Genomic DNA, 10180 nt, shown 5'->3' with positions numbered 1-10180 from the left:
TAAAACTCCGTGAAAGGGTAGTTAGCAGGTAGCAATTACAGTTTTAACAAGCTAGCTGCAATATTCAACACAACATATCAACAATGCACCGTGATCAGAGTACATTCACAGAAATAGATCTGACCCAGCGGTCACCATCATAGATTAATAAATCACACGCGCAACAGTGCTTATCAATCGATCACATTAATGGTAAACAATGGCAACATTATGCCTCTACACATTAATAAAACACACTATTCCTCTGCCCAGAAAACCTTAAGCCTTCTTACTGTGTGTTCAGTCCGTTCGTGTCTGTCCATAGCTTTCCACGCTAAAACAGGACGGGTCTGTGTCGCTCGTCAGCGGCACGGAGAAACTTGCTGGTCCCCGGGACAGCGGGGAACAGCCCAGAGTTGACTTTGAAGAACCAATGGTGTCCGTGTCCGATTTCCTTCTAGAGAACGTGTTGTTCTCTCTACAGCGTTGAAACACAACATGTGTTTCCAGGATCCAGTAGTGTTCTTCAAAATGCCGAGAAATAAATCCACTTTGTCCAAAAGTGGAAGTAATTTTGCACAAGAGCCTGCACGCTCCCTGCAGCAACGGGGTTGCAATGGAAGACGATGAAAAAAGGTGGGTCCGAAGGTTTTATAGGCCCCGACCGCATGCTGTGTTCAGGGGCCGTTAAGCGAATGGGGATCCAGAGATCTCTGAGAGGTGTGTGAACTACAAGGTTGTAGTTCTTAGAGTTTTGACCACTTTGGCCACTCCTTTGTGGTCATTCAGCCATTTTGTGGCCTTCTTATCTCCTTTTCTTCATTTAGGAGTTTGGAGCAAGGGATGTGGAATTTACATGTAGGCCAAAACCCTCTGTTTGAAAGACCACATGGTCTCTGAGTCTTTTGTCTCTGAGTAACGGTTGGCCACATGTGTTCTTTTGTACAAGATCAGTTTATGCACATTTGTTTGGATCCAACAACGGAATTCACTGATAAATTTGTAGCAAAGGGTGAGCAGTTAGATCTTAGCACTGTGTGGTGAAAACACAAAAAATTAAATAAATCCCCTAGCCCTCCGAGACCGCGGACCCCCTTCCCCCTCTGTAGGATTTGTGGCCGCATCAAACGCAGCTCGCACAAAAACTCCAGCTCAAGACTGCCCCTCCTTTCTAAAGTCACAGGTTAACTGAAACAGGTCTAATGCTGTCCTATGTTAAACATGAACAATATTACAAAAAAAAAAACAACTTAAAACTAACCCAACCATCTATTAAGTTCTGAAATAAACTGTATGAAAAACAAATCAGCCATGTAGGAGTAGTAGACATAGATTATAAAATGCAGTCTAATGAAATGCTCCTTATAACTCGGCTCCCAAGCTCATACATTATAGTTTCGACCAGCTATTACGCTTTGAAGTAGGCTGTGTGGGAAACAAACCATGTAAGAGTTGTAAATATAGATTATAAGATAAGTGTTTATCATGTTCTTTCATTCTAATCAAATATTTCTTCCCAGCTTGACTGCCAAACTCACCCACCACATTCCAACCAACTAACAGTTTCTGGAGTAGGCTGTGTAAATTGAGCAGTCTGTGTCCGTCATGTTTTCAGCCTCATCAAACGTTCATTAGTAGCTACTCACGAGAAAAAATATAACACAGGCATTACATCTTTCGCGGAAGTTCTACCTGTTACTCCCTGTAACATATTCTAATCGTCATTACTAAAAAATTAAGCTCTATATTCAAAGAAAATCTTTCTTCCCCTTTTAGACAAACTGAAAAATAGAATTCAGTTCTGGAGGACTCTTCCATTATCCCTAGTGGGCAGGGTCAAATTGGCATCAGCCAATGAGATTGTGCATTTTGAGTTAAATCCCCCCTTTTACTTTCACGATTGGTTGCTGATAAAAAGGAAATGACCATATTTGGATCCGACAGCATTGTACAGGATAGAGAGAGCTTTCCAACGGTATATGTGATGACAGGGTGCAGACAGCGATCACGGAGCAGCGTGATGATTTGGAACGCCAACTTTTGTTGAATTTAGGAGAAATCTACCAACGCAAACAGACAAAGTGTAGTAAAATAAAGACCTAAATATGTATTTTGGACTTTATTTCATCACAAGTCTGAAAGAAGACATGTTATTGAAGACAAATAGCCCAAAATCTCAAAATTGACCAGTGTAAAAAAAATTATATTTTTGCCTGCCGTATCTTGCCTTAAGATGGTTTTTTTCCCACAACTACTTTACCTCCTCCAAAACATACCAATATCTCTCAAAGTCATACTTTAAAAAGTTAGACTCAATAGTTCTTCCCTTTGTCTGGAATTATAAATCCCATAGAATAAAAAAAGAACATTTGTGTAAACCCAGATCACATGGAGGACTTGCACTTCCAAATTTTATAAATTATTATTGGGCTACATCTATCCGTTCCATTGCATCAGTGTTAGATGATACTGCTTTGTTGTCGAATGGGCTGGAGATTGAGCGAGAGGACTGTCTGCCACACTCAATCGGTGCTGTAATTTTATCTCAGATTCCTCTTAACAAAACATGTTATGACACAATAAGGACTTGGAAACAGATAAGAAACAACTTACAACTCAGAGTGATCTCTCTCTGGTTGCCAATAGCAGCAAACCCTTCCTTCCCTCCTTCTTGTCTAGACACGGCCTTGGATATGTGGAAAGAGCTCGGTGTATGTAACGTTGGGGATTTATATATAGAAAGGATCATTTTCATCTTTTCATCAGCTACAACAAAAATATGGTTTACCCAAACACCATTTATTCAGATTCTTTCAAGTAAGAAATTATGTAAGAACACATCTTCCTCAGTTTGAGAAAGCAGGGCCAGATAAGCTGGATGATTGCCTAGGTGAGTTAGGCAGGTCAGATCACAATATATCCTGTTGATATGATAAATTGCAAGAGATAAGCTGCCCAACTACTGTTACTGTTAAAGCGGACTGGGAAAAGGAGGAGTTGGGTACGAACATACAAAATGACCTATAGGATGAGAGTATATGAGAGTGTATATATATATATATATATATATATATATATCGATCGGAATCGGACGTTACCTCCCGATCAGGACTCGGATATATATGTATATATATTCTCATTATTTTTTAACACATCTATAGTTATGCCACCGCAGACCCTTTTGGCTCCACACAGAAACAGCAACGTGTGCAGCATGACATCACTTTGTTGCAGACGCTATTGGTTAAATGCCGGCAAAGTATAACACGGAAGCAGCTTGAAACGGAAAGCGCGAGTATGTCTGCGGTCTGGAGGTATTATAAAGTTGATGACAACAACATTGCCATAGCAAACTGTGAGATATGTAACAGAAGTGCTCTGTTTGTTAACAGAGTTGTTGAATGTTAAAATAAGGTGAATTAAATAAAAAATAAGGAACATCCTGGATCTGTTTTTTCGCTCTTCTTTATTCTTTTTTTTATATATTATAGAAGTATCGGATCGGGACTCGGTATCGGTAGATACTCAAAATCAAATGACTTGGACTCGGACTCGAGGGCAAAAAAACCTGATCGGGAAATTTTTTTTGAAAATACTTAGTTTTAGTTTAGTGTTTATTAGTTTTACCCCACTAACACAGAACATTTAGGGAGCGTTGGGGAACATTAGTAGTGACCCAGGTAAGTACTGATATAGAAAAAAATAATAAAAAAATGTGTTTCTTTCCCCCCTTAATGGGTTCAATTGTCCTTATTCTTCCCTGTTTTCCGTTGTCTGTTTCAGTTTATTTATTGTCTCCCAGGTTCCTCCAAGGAGAAAACAGTTCATTAGGTTCATTTGTCAGTTTGTTTTTAGCAAAAGATAAAATAAAAATAAACCAAAAAATACTGAGATCTCAGAAAAAAAGTACAACTAAAATGTGTCACTCCTCAGGACTGAGCCTTGTCCTACCACACTGATGTCCACACTGCGGTCCCGATGAACCAAGAGCCTCCATGTAGCATGGCGGGTGATACAGCTTGCAGTTGAACCAAGAGCCTCCACGCGGCAATAGCGGGTAATATGGATCACAGTTGAATTGAAGAACTCGTCCCTCAAAAAAAAAAACAGCCAGAATAGTAGAAAGGGCTCTGTGACTCTTTAATGACTCCTGTGTCAAGCAGCTCTTTAAGATGTTGCTTGACCGTCTCCCTGTCGCTGGGATGAATAGGCCTTGGCCTCTCCTTAAAAGGAGTCTCGTCATGTAGCCTGATGTGATGTCTCACAGCAGTGGTGTGACCATATGATAGGTCATCCACAGCAAAGACTTCTGGAATGGATCTGAGCTTGGTGATGATACGGTCTTTCCATTGTTCAGATATTGGTGAATCATCAAGATTGAACTTGAGGTTGTCACTGTCAGGTTTGTTGGGACAAGAGTCACCTTGCTTTGGTCCAAGCAGTATGATCTGCTGAGTTGCACATATTTGAGCAATGATGCATTTTGGTTGCAGCGTAACATCGTGGTCACTAAGGTTACGCAGGACGCGGGGCCTTGCTGCTGGATCTAAAGGGGATGTCCATTAGCGCAGCTTCAAGGAGCACGCCACCTGGCAACCCATGACGTTCGTTGGGTTCAAGTACAAATGTGGTTTGACAGTTCTTTTTCAGCCTGACATCACCTGTGACGCAGCACTTTTGTTTTGCAGGGACGGTGATGGGATTTCCACCATGTAACCTGACAGGATGTGCATGGTTGTCGAGGTCATGGATCCGGGCAATATGCTGGAAGATCACTGCAAGGTCTCTAGAGGTGAGATTGCGAACAAACTCCGGACCATCTCGTTCAAGTACTTGTTCATAGAGTCGTAATAACACATTAGTACCAATCAACAGGGGGGTCCTGCTGTTGACCTGACATTCTGGCACCACAAGTGCTAACACAACTAGCTCCTCTTCCCTGCCAGGAATGGACAGGGGGAAAGTGACACGAGCTTCTATGTAGCCAAGGTAGGGGACCTGCTGTCCACCAGCTCCCTCAATTTCAGGAAGAGCATGAATTGGATGTACAGGTAAGTGAGATAGATGGTTCTTATGAAAACACTCAGACACTGTTGTAACTTGTGACCCGGTGTCCATGATGGACTCACACGGTACACCCTCAAGAAAGACAGAAGCTGCACAACGAGGACCTATAAGTCCTGGAGGTATAGATCGCTCTGTGCTACAGTAGGTCTCAGTCATTGTGTGTGTTATATCTTCCTTTTGTGTTTCAGCACTAACATTAACTGATCTGTTGGGACAGGGGTTATACTCAACTACAGCTCCTGGATGTCCCATGGCAGGAGCTGCTGCTAGTTTAACGTAAAAGGGGAAGCAGCCTGCTGAGCTAAAAACTTATCCTGCCTCTCCCTAAGTTCTGCATTTTTCTTGCGAACCAGTGTGGGGTTAGGTTCGTTTAAGCAATGAGCAGCAATATGGTTGTCTTCCCCACACTTAAAACAAAACCACGGCCTCGGCATCCCAGGCACCCTAGAGGGTCTCCTCATGTTATTACTACTGATTGCGAGGCAGTCTTTCTTATGAGTACCCTCACTCTCTCTCTGATTTTGTGCTAGTTTTTCAACTTGTTTTGTAAGTTCAGCTATCTTGTTCTCAATGTTAGAGGTTTCATCTTGCTTTGGTTTTGCCACTGGGGGAAGGTTACTATCATGAGTGAGGCTCTGTGGCTTTTTGCTTAGCTTTTCCAGCTGTTTAGTTAGCTCATTCACTTTCCTTTCAAGCTTTGATGCCTCATTTTGTTTTGTGTTAGGCAATGGGACAGGCTCACAGTCATAAGAGGGCATATCAAAAACATGGTGGGCATACAGGTTAGCTTTTGAAGCACCTAAATGCTTTTTCATCCTATCTAGCTTTGCTGAATGACGGTCTTCCTCAGTTCTCAACATGAGGAGTAATTCGGGGAATGTTGGTGGATTGCTCCTTTTGCACTCTAACTGTAGGCCTATGATGATGCTCTGACCCCAACAACCCCTACAGAATTGTCTGAGCAAGTGATCATTGGAATTTTCAGCTGAGACTCCCCCTCTAGAAATTGCCCTTGTGAGGAGGCTATGGAGCCTGTTCAAGTATGCTGATGGCTTCTTTCCATTATTTTGGTTAGAGCTGAGAAATGCAGCGAATAACTCCTCTCCATCCTCCACGACACCAAAAGCAGAATCAAGTTGAGTGACATAAACGCTTGGTGGTGAAGAGATGCCAAGAGGCTTCACGACATCAGCTACTGGACTCAGCAAGCTCTCAAGAATCCTTCTCACCTTGTGAGCATCATTCAAGGAAGGATCATTAAGGAGAAGATCAACTTGGGTGCGCCACGTTTCATAATCCACCTCACCATTTGGCCTTGGCATTCGTCCAGAGAAGGTGCGCATGCTTATTCGTGGGGATGATAAAGTGGTGGACTCACTTCGGATGACATGCTCCACAATCACTTTCTGGATCTGAGGGGGGTTAAAAACATTTTCACTAACGTGAACTGGGCTCACTGGTACACTAGCAGATGCACTATGAACATGTGTGGGCTCTGCTGGCTCATTTTGATCATTATTAGATGTGTTACCATTTTGAGTTGCATGTGGCTGTGTAGCACTACTGTGTACGTTGTGTGATGTGCCCTGGTTTCCCTGCAGCTCCCCCTGAAGCACACTCAAGAAACCTGCCCTGCTACTACCTGCAATAGACTCTAGCTCACCCAGGTATCTACGAGCGATCTCCCTCCCCATCTCTTCCTGACAAACATCTCTAATGGTCCTCGCAAACCATGACATAGCAGGGTCCTTTGGACTTGGTAAGGTACCCAAGGTAATGGGGTCGATCCTAGAGATAGACCAGTCGGATGCGTACTGGATCAGGGCTCTACCCTCTGGTTGTCCTGATTCATCAGGGATCCTAACTATTTTAGGAATGTCTCCATTAACTTTAAATACAGTATTGATTTCCTCATTTGTATAATCTGATCCTATACCTGTTACATATAGGGAGTTCTGACCATTAACTTCAAAACGGTTGCAAATATCCATATCTGACTCAGTGGAATGAATGTCTAAATCTCAAAGGTGTGTATTGTGGGGTGGAAGATCAGAAAGCTACTATTAACCAACCTCCTGGCTGGCTCGCCACTTTATGTAACCTTTTCCTCAGTCTCCTCGGGTTCCGTCTGATCAACTAGGTTCGGGTAAGGAGATTGGCAGTAGCACTGAAGCACGAGAGCAATTGATCCCCCAGCCCACATAACACACAACACAGAATGTGGTATAAATATATATATATATATATATATATATATATATATATATATATATATATATTAAATATATATTATAATATTATATAATATTATAATATATATTCAAATATTAAATTTTTTCCCAAACATAAAATGTTCAGCCTTACACTCATTCAATGAAATGCAATTCTTTCCACATAAATTAAATTCACAGTATGAAATAAAATTAGCTGACCCAGGTAAGTACCGATATAGAAAAAATAATTTAAAAAATGTGTTTCTTTCCCCCCTTAATGGGTTCAATTGTCCTTATTCTTCCTTGTTTTCCGTTGTCTGTTTCAGTTTATTTATTGTCTTCCAGGGTCCTCCAAGGAGAAAACAGTTATTTAGGTTCCTTTGTCAGTTTGTTTTTAGCAAAAGATAAAATAAAAATAAACCAAAAAATACTGAGATCTCAGAAAAAAAGTACAACTAAAATGTGTCACTCCTCAGGACTGAGCATTGTCCTACCACACTGATGTCCACACTGCGGTCCTGATGAACCAAAAGCCTCCATGTAGCATGGTGGGTGATACAGGTTGCAGTTGAACCAAGAGCCTCCACGCGGCAATGGCGGGTGATATGGATCACAATTGAATTGAAGAACTCGTCCCTCAAAAAAAAAAACAGCCAGAATAGTTCAGAAAAGCTTGAGGAAACATTCCGTCGGAGTCGCTCCCGTGGTCGATTGCACTTCCACCAAGTCCACCTCTTCACACTCACTTTCTAACAACATTCAAAAAATATCATCGGTGGGTCGCCAAACGAGGACACTTTGCTCCGCGGCTGCACAAGGTTTCTCTCTTTTTTTTCCCGTTCACCTTCTCACACACCGAGAGCTGCAGGTGATGCATTCAGGTAAGCTCAGAAGTTCCACTACCAGACAAGAAACAACTAAGATGCATTCAAAGGGTTCGGTAAATTACAGTACTATAAAACTAACCAGGGTTACACATGTTTATGGATGCTGTGTCTCCCCATTAGAAAGTCTCTGGGCTACAATGAAAAAATCCTGAGAAATCCTGTCACATACAATGTTTGCATACATTCAAATATTCCTTTTGCAATCAGTACAAATTGTATGGTCTTTTATTTCAGATGAATCCGTTCCACAAGCAAGAAAGCATTCCAGGACGGAGCGTGTGTCCGGAAGCCCTGTCCGTAAGTTAACATTTATGCATGCATTTAAGAAACCAGAGTCATATTTCCTACCGTGGAACTACTGACACTCAACCTGATGCATATCATGTGACTGTTCTGATGTGTTTGTCTCTTCCTGCCTTTTTTCAGGTCAGCAACATCACTGCCTCCACCACCTGCATGTAAGTTTTTTGTTTTTTTAGCGATTGTCTAATGTAACAGCATAGGTTCATCTTTTGCAATGGCATGTGGAAGAAACCTACCATAAATGAACTGACCAATATTCATATCTAGTTTCTTTTTAGATGAGTCAACACCACACAGGAAACCAGCTGGTCGCCCAGAGCTGGATGAGTGTATTGTAACGCAAGCTTGGCCTGCCACTTCATCTTGGGACCCGGTTGAAGGTGTTGAAGTTAAAAAAGTTAAAACATTGGTGATGTTTTAGAGCAATATACTTTTAGGTCAAAAATGTAACTTATTTAATGTAAACTGCTGTGAGACAGAGCAGTGACACTGAAACTGAGCCGAAAATGATTGTTTCAATGCTGATTAAGCCTAATCCTCACCCCAACCCTAGCTTCTAAAGAACTGAATAAGTCACGTCTGTTATTTAGCATAAAGGTAGAAGCTCTAGAAGACCTATTGTTTAATCAACTTTGAGAGCCATCCCCTGTTGGGCCAGACAAAGAATGAGTATTCCTGTAGTTTGGAAACAATTGACACTGATTTGGTAAGATCTTGTGGCCGGGTGTGGCCACAAGACACATGGATTAGGGACACTTTTGCTTTTGAAGACATCTGACCAATATGGAGGGATTTAATTTGAGGAACCACCCTCAAATTCTTTAGGATAAATTTGGAAACTTCACAATGATTCAGGACTGTTTGAATGTGTCTCCTTAAGGGGAGGCATGTTTTTGCAGTCCACTGCTGGCAGTGTTTTATTGATGTATTGTTTTGTCATGTCACAAGACTTTTGTGTGTGTTTTTATGTGACTCCATCAGGGAGAAACGTAGTCCACTGTCAGCTGCAGTGTAACATTTGCTTTTTGTCATGTCATTTTCATCATGCTGTTCATTAAACCTTTTTGCTTAACTTTCAATTGGACCCAAGCCTTTGACAAGCCTTGACAAGCCTTTTGCCAAGATTTCTTTTATTTAGAGGTCCATTTGAGTTGGCCTGGTTAGATCCATGAAGAATTGTTAAATATAAGGTGCACCAACAATAGGTTGAAAGCGTTTGAGTCGTGTGTACAAATAGAGGTCCATTTGAGTTGGCCGGGTATAGATTATATCTTGAATAAACATTAAAGGTCCGGATTAGGTCGGCCGAGTTAGACTCTGATATATTTTAAATAAAAGACCGCGAGGCGGCAACAAAGAAATAGTCTTTGTAGGCAAGAAGGAAAAATAAGACTTTTTAAAGCCAGTGTAAACAGCTATGAGGACTAGGACTTGGTAAATGCTGATTTCGGGGCGACGGCGGAAATAGAGCGCCACAGGAAGACTCCTCAGTTTTTTCTCCTGTCCATAGTATGAGAAATAGGACAATCAATTAAAAATAAGTATAGTCGAATTGTGTGAACATACACTTAGGAAATGTACATAAGTTACTGTAAATACATTTTAGAATAGAATTGTGTTGAGAATTTGAGTCCGCGGCAGTGACTCGCGCATTGTGTGTGTTTTGTGATAAACTCTGTGTAAAGAAGACGGTGTTGAATTGGGAGCTTGCCGACGGGCTCAGCACTGTTT

Source organism: Sander lucioperca, chromosome 5, assembly GCF_008315115.2.
Source record: "Sander lucioperca isolate FBNREF2018 chromosome 5, SLUC_FBN_1.2, whole genome shotgun sequence".
Classification (NCBI taxonomy): Eukaryota; Metazoa; Chordata; class Actinopteri; order Perciformes; family Percidae; genus Sander; species Sander lucioperca.
Note: the sequence above shows the minus strand (reverse complement) of the source record.